Below are 14,177 nucleotides of genomic sequence, written 5' to 3'. Positions count from 1 at the left end.
GCTGGATAAAATAAGTGCAAAAAATATTTTAAAACAGTTAAATTGAAAAGAAATACAAGTTAGTCAGAGCTGAAGAGAAATTTAGTAAACTAAAAATAGAACTGAGGGTATTACCTGGAATTCAGCTCAGAGAATCATTTAGGGATAACTGAAGTTAACACTTGAAGGGAAGGATATGATGAAAAGTAATAATGCATGTACAACATTAATTCAATAAGGGAACAGACAGAAGAGGAGAGGGAGAAGCAATATTAAAAGTGCAAATGGGAACTTCCCAGTGGTCCACTGGCTGAGTCTGTGCTCCCAATGCAGGGGGCCCAGGTTCGATCCATGGTCAGGGAACTAGATCCCATAAGAGGCACCGAAGATAAAAGATCATGTGTGCCAGAACTAAGACCTGGTGCAGCCAAACAAATAATTAAAATAATAAATTTATTTAAAAAAACAAAGTGCAAAGGATTCAAAATTATCCATAATTGAAGAAAGGCATGAGTGTTGAAGCAAAGCAATGAGTATCAAACGTGATGAATGAAGGACAAACCCATACTTCAACATTTCATTAAGAAACTTCCTAAATATAAAAACCCCTAAAATTCCTAAAAAATAATGACTACTATATTGAAACAGTCCTACAATCAACCTCAATAGAGGAGAGAAGACAGGGAAAGCATACATTTAATGTGTAAAAGGAAAAGATCTGTCACTCTACAATTGTATATCCAGTTGGACTTTCCATCAAGAGTGAGGTCAAAATAGACATTTTCAGTCAAATGCAGAGAAAGTAGCACTCACAGATCTTACTGAATGAAGTGCTACCAGAAGCACTTCAACAAAATAAAGTTTAACTCAGAAGAAAATGCTGAGTATAAAATACAATAACAAGCAAATAAGTTAATGAATGTATTGGTTATAAAAAGGATTGAAAATAATGACTCAGTTTAAGGGCTTATATTCAAAATAGAGATAGGACAGAGCTGATGGTGCTGTTTCTAAATGTAGGCCCCTCCCTCTTTCTATAAAATTCTTGCCTGGTTGAATGTCAGTAGTGGGGGGTGTGGTGAGGTGGGGTGGGGTGGCTGGGAGGGGGGAAATTGGCATTTGGACAGAAGTCTCCCTTTCCCATCTCCTGCCCCTTCTCCCAGTCCACCCACCCACCCACACACACACCCACACACCCGACATGAAAAATGGGAGAGACGATTGATTGAAAAGACTCTAAGGTCTTTGTATTTGGAGGAGGACAAGGTCGATATCTGTTAATTTTAGAAAACGGTTAGGACAAGCATTTCTTAAGTATTAAATCATTAGATTTAAGACTCTCACTAAAAGAATACAAATAGGATAAGAACTTCAAATTAAACAGGGTATAAAGGAGTATCAAGAAAAAAACTCAAAAAAAGAAAGAGAAAATAATTTTTAAAATCAAAGAAAGAATAGAATAGGAAAAAATACACACAAAATAAGGCAACATATCCAAATAAGTCATTATTCTCAAAAAAATGTGGTGGATGGATAAAACTTCCCAGTTTTAAGTCAGAGATTTTTCAAATGTCTTTTTTTAAAGCTATGTTTATAGGAGACACACCCAAACATAGTTTCCTTGAGGAAGTTTGAAGTGAAAGATAGCAAAAGAAAACAAATCAGGTAATACCATTCTAAAAAAGGTATGGTGCAATATTGAGACAACATTGATTTTAAGTAAGATCTATTTTAGAGTGGTTTACTTTATCTTCATGTAAGCAACATAATGATGAAATTTTTCTATGGCATTAATCAATATATCCTAAGTTTAAATCTATAATAAGTAGTACCTGGCACATATGTGTTCAGAAATGTTTGAGTGAATGTTGAATGAATATTAATAGAAAAAAGTATCAGAGAGTTAGTACCATTCTGAATCTATATGGCATTAACAGCCTCAAAAAATAAACAAGCACTCCTTATATTTTTAATATATGAATACAATTGGATATGAGCAAACACACATGAAATTTTAGAAGAAACAAAGGCAAGCAGTTTGCAAGAAACAGTGAACCTTGTAAATAAATCCTCATACCATCTGCCAGACTGTGCCACCTGTTGGAGCTAGACAATGTAATGCTAAATTACAGGTACTGTGACTCATACCAATGACACTGTTGTGTAATATCATGCTTGTGTTCTCATCTCTGCTTATTTAATAAAGGTATGGGGTGCACAGATAAATCAGTCATCTTGTTTCACCGAGTCCCGGATGCTAACAGGACAAGGTGATCTTCAAATTCTGTTTTCAATGTGATTATGTGGCTGTCTCCTTCACATTGCTCAGTAGCATCTGGTGAGCATGCAATGTGAATTGCTAATTTCAACTCTAGCTATAAAATGAGTCCAGATTCAGTAGAGAATGCGGAAGCAGCTGGTAAACAATATGAGATCCCACAGGCTTCACTAGCTGGATACACTTCAACAGGATGCCTGACTCATTTTTATCTCATCCTTTTCTCTTATCCAGTGATGCTGCAAAATTTGACAAGCATTTCTAGAAAGAAAGCTTGGATTATGATCTGTGGATGGAGGGAGTGATTTCAAATCCAAATGAAATAACACAAGTCTGAAAAAGCAAACCCTTGCCTTATTGCCTTTTCCAGAACTATCACATGTGGCTACAGCCATGAGGAACTCACTTTTCATACCATTTCTCAGGCCTCTTTGCCATTATCTTCTGCACGAAATAGAAAAACAATCACATAGTAACAATTTTATATCTGTTTAATCAAGGAATGATCTCAGTCACTAGGACTTAGGTAATAAAAGTGTGTAGGTGCCATCATCACCCCACTAAGCTAACAGTTTAAAAATTAGCAGGGGACAGAGTTTGATCCCTGGTCCAGGAAGATCCCACATGCCGTGGAACAAATGGGCCTGGTGCCACAACTACGGAGCCCACTCACCCTAGAACCCGTGCTCTGCAACAAGAAAACCACTGCAAGGAGAAGTCTGGGCGCAAAAATGAAGACCCAGCACAGTCAAAAATAAATATATATTTAAAAAAAAAACGCTATGTCTCAGCAAGATGAGATTTGTTTTGCCATCAGAAGTGTTCCAGTCTGCACCTTGTCATCACAATGTCATTGGCTGGGATCTTGCCCAGGTGGATATTTACTTAACCTATTGCTCTGAGCTCTGAATCCTTATAAACTTTAGTTTTTCTCATGTTTCCATTAAAAAGAGTCTTTTATTTCTTGTGGCTTTATTTTCCTACCTACCTAAGAGGCAAGTTCATACCAAAAGAAAGATAAAAACAACTGAAGCTATGCAATATTTCCCAGCAGAAAACCATTTCATCCTGTTATCTAAGATAATGTCCAGAAGTCAGTGGAGGAATTTAGTAGTTAACTTACCTCAGAATACTGAAACAAACTCTGTGATTTTTTTCAAGATGGAGAATAGCTTTGGCTCAGCAGTGAAATTCCTGGAGGTGGGCATGGCAACCCACTCCATTATTCTTGCCTGGAGAATCTCATGGACAGAGGAGATTGGCAGGCTACAGTCCACAAGGTTGGAAAGAGTCAGACATAAACTGAAGTCACTTAGCACACGCAAAACAGTGAAGTTAAAAACAGGTGCTTCTCCTAAGGAGGAGGGGCACTTTTCTAACACAGGTTTATGTAATTTGGTGAAGTTAAGTGGTCCTGATGAGAATGGCTTAATTAATCAGAAACTCCGCTTTCAGAATAACATCTACCAGCAGAAGAACAAATTCTCAAGACAGCATCATGGATAGAAAAACAAGGAGAAGAGTCAACTTTCCAGATAGGGAAGAAAATTTCATGTTTGGTTACTTAATTTTCAGAATCAGAGGTCTCAGAAGCCATGTTTATTAATTATACATAAAACAAAGTAAAAGAGTCTGGTGAGGCAACAAACATGCTCTCATTTCTCTGACACAAATGCCCAGAAATGCACATTGATGGCATCTCCTTTGTGGACAGCAAAAATCACTGCAAGGAGTAGCTGGCCAAGTTTGGATTATAAAAATAGAACCCGCCCATTGGGTTCTTCAATATGGAAAATCAGTACCAGTGCTGAATTTTTCAACTTAAAATTTAGAAGAACTGCATATTCTAAAGGAAAATAAATATTAGAAACCTATCTTCTTGGTGAGAGAGGCCCAGGGACCTAAGATAAGGTATTTTCAGAGGAGAGAAAAAGCTGCTACAGTGTTACTCTTGATGAAGACTGTTACATATCAGGTTCTCTAGCAGATGCTAAAATGGTGTTTTCAGTGCAAGAGGTTCACTAGGTATTAACATCTATGAAAAGAAAGGTAAAAATCAGGATTAGGCAAGGAAAGAAGCCAAAATGTGATGCCGGAAGCAAAACCTCAGGCGGGGAACTCTAGAGTGGAAACGGTCTGAGAACGTTGATTCGCAACAGGCTGAAATGGTCATTTCTGGCTTGCTCAGAAACCAGCTGCTGGAAGCACAAGAGGTGGAGTGAGGCACCCTCTCCAGTTAGAGTGGAGCCTGAAGCACACGCAGCTGCAAGGCGTGTGCTGATAGCTCTTCTTGCAGCTGGACAGCAAGGCCTTCCTTGAAGCAGAACCTGGGCAGCACATCTCCACATCTACCAAAGAACCCTAAAGAGAAAATGGCTCTCTGAGACATTCTTGTGCCCTGGATGCCCAGAAAGCATCCACACAAGGATGCCCAAGAATCAAATTTCAATGTTTTACATTTTATGCTCATTTAGACAAATGATCCTTTCTGCCTTCACCTCTGATTGACCTCAAAGAGTTCTTTAGTATGATTAAGAATCATCTAAGGCACCTGTTGCAAATACAGATTATTAGCTAGGATCATGGGTGTATGATCCTCGGTCACTCACTCCTGTCTGACTCTTTGTGACCCCATGGACTGTAGCCTGCCCCAAGTTCCTCTGTCCATAGGATTTCCCAAATAAGAATACTGGAATGGGTTGTCATTTCCTACTCCAGGGCATTTCCCTGACCCAGGGATTGAACCCACATCTCCTGCATCTCCTGCATTAGCAGGAGGATTGTTTATAGTTGAACCACCTGGGAAGCCATTAGCTAGAATCCCCAAGGATTAATTCTTGGAAGCAGCCTTGAGTTCAGGGGTTAGGATTTTTGCATTTCAGCAGTATTGCTGTGGGTGAGAAAAACACTTGAAAAAACATCCCTAAAGCTTCAGTAGACTCCACTTCATTCAAAAGTCCCGTACTTAGAAAGTAGAGGGCATTCGAGGAAAGTGCACAAAGGAGGAGAAAGAGAAGGCAAATGAAGAGCACAAAAACAGTGGGCATGAAGCGAATACCAGGGGAGAAGCAGGCTCCAGGGACAAATACAAGAAAATGTGAATTCCGAGTTACAAGATAAATGACTCGTGGGAAAACAATACACAACATAAGAATATAGTCAATATTACTATAATTATTTTGGGATTCCCAGGTGGCTCAGTGGTAAAGAATTTGCCTGCCAATGCAGGAGACGCGAGTTTGATCCCTGGGTCAGGAAACTCCCTTGGAGGAGGAAATGGCAACCCACTCTACTGTTCTTGTTTGGGAAATCCCATGGACAGAAGAACCTGGTGGGCTCTAGTCTGTGGGGTTGCCAAGAGTTGGAAGTGACTGAGCACACACTGTGATTATTTTATGCAGTGGCAGGTTTTAGTGGACTTGTGATGGCCATTGTTAATATATTTGATTACTGGATCACTATGTTGGGCACCTGAAATTAACATAAAATGCATATCTTCAATAAAAAATATATGTAGTTGCAAAAAAGAAAAGAAAATATGTCTTTTGCCAAATATTCCAGGGTAGATAAATTTGGCGGAAGAAGGGAGCAGACCTTTCTAAAATGCAAATAAGATGTCAAATGATATATGTGCTACATGAAGAAATGACAACTGCATATAAAAACAGAAAAGAAATATGAGACTTTCAAGTATCAAAGTTATCCAGGGGTCTTTAACAGATTTAACAAGCCTCTGAATGTCCCACTTACAACTCGATCAGTCTAATGCCTGTTTAAACCTATGCTTTATTTAGCTTATAATCAAATTCTTATAAATCTCCTTTATGTTGATATTTAACCCAGAACAGTACAGTTCTGGGTCCAAGAGAAAGTTTTAAGGGCTACTTGTTATCCTTCTTTCAATGTCTTTAAATTATTTTATTCACTATTTAAAAAGCAGTTCTGGACTATCAAGAACTAGATCTCTTCATTTATGCCCTGTGAATAAATTTGACACATTTATGTAGAGCACTGAATAATTTAATGAATCGAGGCCACTTGGAACTGAGCAACACTCATTTTCAGAATGCTTCAGAATTGTTATGGATATTTTAGTTTAAACCCAGAAATGGTGACAAAAACGTATTAACAACAAAAAATGTAGATATATGAATCCATAAAATCTCCTATTTAATTCTTCCATTTTTAGCATAAGTCTACATGCTTTTTATTTAACACTGCATGCAAAGCATTAAAAATGCTTGAGAGAATGCAGAACAGTTCATTTTAAATAAAATATGTTTTCTTGCTTTTAATCAATAATGTAAAACTCAGTGTTGCTTCAACAATTTCAAACTAGTCATTCACACATTAGAACTTAGGCAGAGGGGATGAGACGGCACCTAGGGACATACTTCATGTCAACATGATCTTGAATCCTTTGTTAAATCATAAAAACAAACAATGATGATCCCTGCAAAAAGAAACTTTAACAATTGGTGATAAGGGCTTAGGTTTGATGAGCTCATTTTTATCAGATACTGTCACCTGCTCTTATTGAGCAACTTCACAGATAAAAAATGGCTGTATCTGGGAACCTTAGATCTAAGCAGAGGGAGCTCTGTTGAGTGACTTGTATTTAGTAAGTGTTGGGTTCACAGAATCCCTGCACTGATCTCTGTAAACTTCACTGACTGATATTCCAGGTATATTGAACCCTCTCTGAAGTAGACCAGCCACTTGTTCTGTTCCATCGGCTGGTCCTTCCATCAACAGGAGTCAGTGGTGTTTGCAAGGACCCACCAGGGAGTCTACAGTGGGCACTCTCACCATGGTAGTATCCTTCTCTCTTGCTCTCCACAAAAGAGCCAGAAACTGTTAGAGCAAGATGAATGTTAAATCCCAGTTTTATTAATGAAGATCTGTATCAACTAAGACTCATTTTCTGAATAGCTCTTTGCTACTTTGCTATATCATTATAAAATGTAATTGAATTATTTAAGGACACTCTGTTTCTGAAGCTTATCTCACTAATCTATCTTTGGACAAAGATCAGATGACTAATGACCTACAACCTGGATTGGAAAAAGACATAATTTAAGGGACTATCTCCAACCTGGATGGAAGGACTTTTTATCAGGTACTCTTGGCTAGCTCATGTACACTGATACTGAAAGGATTCATATTTCTCACTTAAAAAGGACCCCTGCACCAGACTGGACTACAGAGGGGACTGCTGATCTCAAACTCACTTTAAAACAATGCTCAAATAGAGGAAGAGCTACACTCACACCAGGACAAGAAGGAGACAACATCAGGAGTAGACAGCCTGCCCAAGATCTTGGACCCGATTTGTATGATCATTTATAATGATTTCTTGACTTCTTGGACATCTGCATATAAATCAAATGTTTTCTATCATGGACACATTCCTATGCTAGTTTTAAAAATCAACCCAATTGTTGGGTTTGCTAGTTACCAGTATCTGCTGCTGCTCCTATTGCTAAGTCACTTCAATCATGTCCGACTCTTTGCGACCCCATAGACAGCAGCCCACCAGGCTCCGCCATCCCTGGGATTCTCCAGGCAAGAACACTGGAGTGGGTTGCCATTTCCTTCTCTGCATGAAAGTGAAAAGTGAAAGTCAAGTCGCTCAGTCGTGTCCGACTCTTTGTGACCCCATGGACTGCAGCCTACCAGGCTCCTCCATCCATGGGATTTTCTAGGCAAGAGTACTGGAGTGGGGTGCCATTGCCTTCTCCGTACCAGTATCTAACACTTCTAATTACTTTGGTGGATTTCTCTACTCCAAGGCTCTGACTGGATAGCCCCTAGGAAATTTCTTTTAGAAGAAAGAGAGTTCGGTCCTGTTCTGTCTACTCACAATATCACTAGATGGGATCCTCTCACCTGGCCTATTAATAATATCTGCTCTGACCCTGGCCATGTTAATTGCTCAATTGTGTCCGTCTCTTTGCAACCCCACGGACTGCAGCCCGCCAGGCTCCTCTGTCCATAGAACTCTCCAGGCAAGTTCTCTCTTAGAGTCACTAAAACTCAATCAGAGTGAGTTTCAATCAAAAGCTAGGTCTCAATCAAAAACTGTAATCTCTAGTCTACTAAAAGGAAAACTTCCACACACACACACACACAAAGTAGCAAACTATATTATCAGTATAGCATCCGAAATGTCAAGGTAGTATGCAGGTGTACACTGAATTATAATATTCAGGAACAAAGAGTATTACATTAGATTTACTATATTATATTGAGAAAAAATCACAAGAGATATAATACTTAAATGTAACATTGGGAATTCCATGGTCTCCTACTGTTTTTGAGCTAGAAAGAGGATATGGATGATTACCTAATTTCAATGTCCACATGTAATAAATTAGCAAACAGATTCAGAGGGTCTAGATTACTTCTTTGGGACCAGGTGCTATGCTGGTTATCTTAGATATTATGTTCTTTATGTAGTTCTCAAAACAAACCAAAGAGAATTGTGATTTGCATATGAGAATTGCTTTCTTCGCTTTATAATAAGTAAGGAGTCTTGCTATAAGTCATCCAATTATTAGCTGCAGAGATTAAAATCAATTCTGTCTTACTCCCAAACTCACTTTTTCTGCCTATGTCAGATAGTATAAAGGGACCAATAAAATTTTAATTGAATTGAGGGGAGGCAGACAAGGTAGTGATTCTTTTAGGCTAACTTTAATTAAGGGAAGGAGTTCTAGTGATAAACCCAGTGACTTCAGGGGCCAGGCAGGAGGCCTAAGTATGTGAAGAAATCATGGCTATTACAGGGCACTGTGGATTTCTTACTTTACCTAAAGGCATTCCCATTCAATTAAAAAAATTGGACTGCCCCAATAAAGCATATCTGCCAGAGGGTTACCAATTTGCAAGTTCTGAAAGGAAGGAAAGGCAGTATCTGGGCTTGGGATAGAGGCAGTACAATATGCAGGAAAGCACAGTAAAAAGATAAACAAGATTTTTAAAAATATCTGGGATTGGTTGATTTAAACATATTAAAGAATGTTTTACTTACTATACATAGGGAGGGAAGACCGGGCAGTGAAAGTTGAGGGAGAGTGGAAAATGAAAAAAAACAAGTCTTGGTAGTAGTCCTTAAATGCCAGCCAGCGTGAGAAAGAAACATACTTAGAGGACCTCCCTGGTGGTCCAATGGTTAAGAATCTGCTTGCCAATGTAGGGACATGGGTTTCATCCCTGGTCCAGGATGATGCCACATGCCACGTGACAGCTAAGCTACTGTGCCTTATCTACTGAAGCCTGTGTGCCTAGAGCCTACATTCCACAACTAGAGAGTGGCCACTGCGATTAGAAGCCCACACACTGAAGCTAAAGAGCAGCCCCCACTCGCTGCAACTAGAGAAAGTCTGCACACAGGAACAAAGACCTAGCACAGCCAAAAATAAATAGATACATAAACAATTTTTAGAAAGATCTTAATAGAAAATCTTAATTAGAAAAAATACACTTTGAGATTTGCCAAAGATTCTCTTAACTCTGTGTAGGTATGCATTCTGTATGTTAGGTCTTCATAAGAACCCTTATACTTCATAGATTTGTTGAATCTGTATTGGACAAATCTGCAATTAATTGGAGATAAACAACTTCCCCAGTGGCACGAGGGAGGTAACGAATGAGGAAGCCAAAATTCACTTGTGTCTGTCTGAGTTGACAAATAATCCATATAACCCAAAATGTTTTCTATAAGAAATAAAAGATCCAGGTTGTGGTGTAGGGGACTTCTGCAACTGGTCAAAGATTGAGTGAAGAAATACAGTTAGGTAGTGATTATGGGGTCTCGAAGAGTCAGACATGACTGAGCGACTTCCCTTTCACTTTTCACTTTCATGCATTGGAGAAGGAAATGGTAACCCACTCCAGTAGAATCCCAGGGACAGGGGAGCCTGGTGGGCTGCCACCTATGGGGTCACACAGAGTTGGACATGACTGAAGTGACGAAGCAGCAGCAGCAGCAGCAGCAGTGATTATGAGACCAAAAAAAGAAGGTGTATTTGATTAAAATGTTAATTATAATAACCAACCTAGGGTTACGTACTGGGTTGGCCAAAAAGTTCCTTTGGGCTTTTCCATAAGACACTATACAAAAACTTGGATGAACTTTTTGGCCAAACCAATACTTACTAGAAATCACCATTACTATAAGTACTTTTCACATATGAGCTAATTTTATTCTCATAAGTTTACAGATAAGAAAATGAGCACTAATGTCTACACAATGAGTTTAAGGGTAAGCAGATAGAAATAGTGAAACATGTAATTTTAATCCATCAAAATAGACCAATTTGCTCTTAACCGAGAGAGAGTGAAATACCTTGATAAATTAAGGGAAATGTGAAAAGGGAAAAGACCTGCAGACCCATTACTTTTCATTTAACATAAATATGTCTTTGATAGATCAGTTCAGTGTAGGTAAGCAGAATTATAATGAGGTCAAATATCTGCATTCAAACCCTCAAGAAGTTTTATAGTCATCCTAAATTGCATTTAGAACCTTACCCTTGAATCTCCATCAAATATCTCAAAACTGCAGGGAACCCAACTTGGAAAATCTGGTGGTGCAAACCAAATCTATCAAATAAATCTGAGTGAGCCTTGCTAGAAAAATAAAAATAGATGGTGTGATCCTTTGATAATAAACATGCATCCATTGTCTTTACATATCCTACTGCTTATTGCTAGAGCCCAGAGTTGAGTGGTAAACTGGTTTCCAATTAGTTTATGTACAAAATCAAGTGTTTTCTCTATCTAATCACTATGTGAATAATGTACAAATGAGGCATATATTTATTCTATAACATTCCTTTTTTTTTCTTCCTCTTTCACAAGTTTTGCTAAGTTACAGAAATTATGTGAAAAAGTTTAGTAATCATCTAATGAAAACACTTTGGGAAGAGATTCTGTTGAATGTTGCATTTCCATTTCTCTGATATAAATTTCAAAGTCAGACTTCCATCAAAAAGAGGAAACAAAAACTGCCATTAACTAGAGACAGGAAATTTACTCTTAATGGAAACATTAAATTACTGCTTTCAAAACTAAACCACAGAAACAATCTTAGCTTCTTTAAGAAAGGATGAAGACTCTTTTATTTTTTAAATGAGTATATGTTATTTTTATTTGCTTTAAATGACACATGGAAATTAAGAAGAGCCTACTATTAAATTTGGAAAACTCAGCAGTGCCCACAGGACTGGAAAAGTTTAGTTTTAATTCCAATCCCAAAGAAAGGCAATGCCAAAAATGCTCAAACTACCGCACAATTACACTCATCTCACACGCTAGTAAAGTAATGCTCAAAATTCTCCAAGCCAGGCTTCAGCAATATGTGAACCGTGAACTTCCAGATGTTCAAGCTGATTTTAGAAAAGGCAGAGGAACCAGAGATCAAATTGCCAACATCTGCTGGACCATGGAAAAAGCAAGAGAGTTCCAGAAAAACATGTATTTCTGCTTTATTGACTATGCCAAAGCCTTTGACTGTGTGGATCACAATAAACTGTGGGAAATTCTGAAAGAGATGGGAATACCAGACCACCTGACCTGCCTCTTGAGAAACCTATATGCAGATCAGGAAGCAACAGTTAGAACTGGACGTGGAACAACAGACTGGTTCCAAATAGGAAAAGGAGTATGTCAAGACTGTATATTGTCACCCTGCTTATTTAACTTCTATGCAGAGTACATCATGAGAAACACTGGGCTGGAAGAAGCACAAGCTGGAATCAAGATTGCCGGGAGAAATATCAATAACCTCAGATATGCAGATGATATCACCCTTATGGCAGAGGGTGAAGAGGAACTAAAAAGCCTCTTAATGAAAGTGAAAGAGGAGAGTGAAAAAGTTGGCTTAAAGCTCAACATTCAGCAAATGAAGATCATGGCATCTGGTCCCATCACTTCATGGCAAATAGATGGGGAAACAGTGGAAACAGTGTCAGACTTTTTCAGGGTGGCTCCAAAATCACTGCAGATGATGACTGCAGCCATGAAATGAAAAGACGCTTACTCCTTGGAAGGAACGTTATGACCAACCTACATAGAATATTCAAAAGCAGAGACATTACTTTGCCAACAAAGGTCTGTCTAGTCAAGGCTATGGTTTTTCCAGTGACCATGTATGGATGTGAGAGTTGGACTGTGAAGAAAGCTGAGCACCGAAGAAATGATGCTTTTGAACTGCGGTGTTGGAGAACACTCTTGAGAGTCCCTTTGACTGCAAGGAGGTCCGACCAGTCCATTCTAAAGGAGATCAGTCCTGGATGTTCATTGGAAGGACTGATGCTAAAGCTGAAACTCCAGTACTTTGGCCACCTCATGCAAGGAGTTGACTCATTGGAAAAGACTCTGATGCTGGGAGGGATTGGGGGCAGGAGGAGAAGGGGACAACAGAGGATGAGATGGCTGGATGGCATCACTGACTCAATGGACATGAGTTTGGGTGAACTCCAGGAGTTGGTGATGGACAGGGAGGCCTGGCGTGGTGCGATTCATGGGGTCGCAAAGAGTCGGACATGACTGAGCAACTGAACTGAACTGAACTATTAAATAGACAAAGGATTGCAAGGAATGAAATACAATACCAATACAATACTAACAAGAATTTACATGGAGGCTATGGAATAGTATTCATAATAAACAGGTAAAGGGGAGGCAACTGGATTTCACACACAGAAAAGAAGGTTAAAAAAGAAAAAGAAAACACTGCTGATATATATAAAGTAAGTAGTGAGAAAAACAAGCCAAAATCAATAGATTGATCTGTATTGCCTTTCGAAGAAAATTATAGGACTAGAGCCACTAAATTTCTAAGTTGATATATAAATCTGAGTAAAATGCTCTATATTAATAGTATGTTACAGTTATTTGGATAACAATAACAAAATCAGCCTGAGGACAATTCAAGCCAAACAGGAAATTTATTAGAAGAAGACAAGCTGTACTGCAGAAGACAAGGAAAAGCCACCCAAGCAAACCATCAGAAAAGCGTGTAACGTAGGGACCTCATAGGTTCTCACTAAAGATGCTAATTGAAAATTTAAAGAATCATGATCAGCTTGTTAGAGATTCAAAAATTACAGCTCTTTTTACCCCTCAAAACCAAATTTTAAATCTCAGTTAGGGGTTCATCTTCTGACCAGTCAGCTTTGAGCAGAGGACTGTCTTCTGGGACAGATAAGGCAACTAGGGTCTACTATTTGAGAAGAAATTTCTAAGATAAGATTTTGAGCTAATAATTTTTATAGTAAATGTAATTGCTATTTTTAAAAGGCATCTGAACATTACAGTGGACTTCTGATTCAAGAATAAACTAATTATCTGCAGTGCTAAGACAGAAAAAAACATGATTATGTGTTATTGCAAACTACAGACCTGACAAAATCACTGTAAAAATGTAAACTTGGAATTGTTACCATCTCTTTTAATATTTTCACCCAAGGAATACTGACTGTGATACAGTCTACCTATTTTGAATTAACTGATGTTTGTGAATTGTAGTGCTGGAGAAAACTCTTGAGAGTCCCTTGGGCTGCAAGGATATCAAACCAGTCAATCCTAAAGGAAATCAACCCTGAATACTCATTGGAAGGACTGATGCTGACGTTCCAATACTCTGACCACCTGATGGGAAGAGCCGACTTATTGGAAAAGACCCTGATGCTGGAAAAGGTTGAAGGCAAAAGGAGAAGAGGCCAGCAGAGGTTGAGATGGTTATATAGCATCACTGACTCAATGGGCATGAATCTGAACAAACTCTTGGAAACAGCGAAGGACAAGGGAGCCTGACATGCTGCAGTCCAAGGTGTCACAAAGAGGTGGACACGACTTAGTGCCTGAACAACAGCAACCAAGGAATACTGACTACAATTTAAAATGCATTTAT

General features: G+C 38.6%; 1 protein-coding gene across 1 annotated transcript in view; it reads right to left on the bottom strand.

Annotated features, from left to right (window-relative positions):
• The window catches only part of LINGO2 (leucine rich repeat and Ig domain containing 2), a 1,233,386-nt gene that overhangs the window by 679,259 nt on the left and 539,950 nt on the right, over nt 1–14,177 (bottom strand). The window lies entirely within an intron of this gene.

Source organism: Bos indicus, chromosome 8 (assembly GCF_029378745.1).
Source record: "Bos indicus isolate NIAB-ARS_2022 breed Sahiwal x Tharparkar chromosome 8, NIAB-ARS_B.indTharparkar_mat_pri_1.0, whole genome shotgun sequence".
NCBI classification, from domain to species: Eukaryota; Metazoa; Chordata; class Mammalia; order Artiodactyla; family Bovidae; genus Bos; species Bos indicus.
The sequence above is the reverse complement of the archived record's forward strand: the minus strand, read 5'-3'. Positions and strand labels throughout refer to the sequence as shown.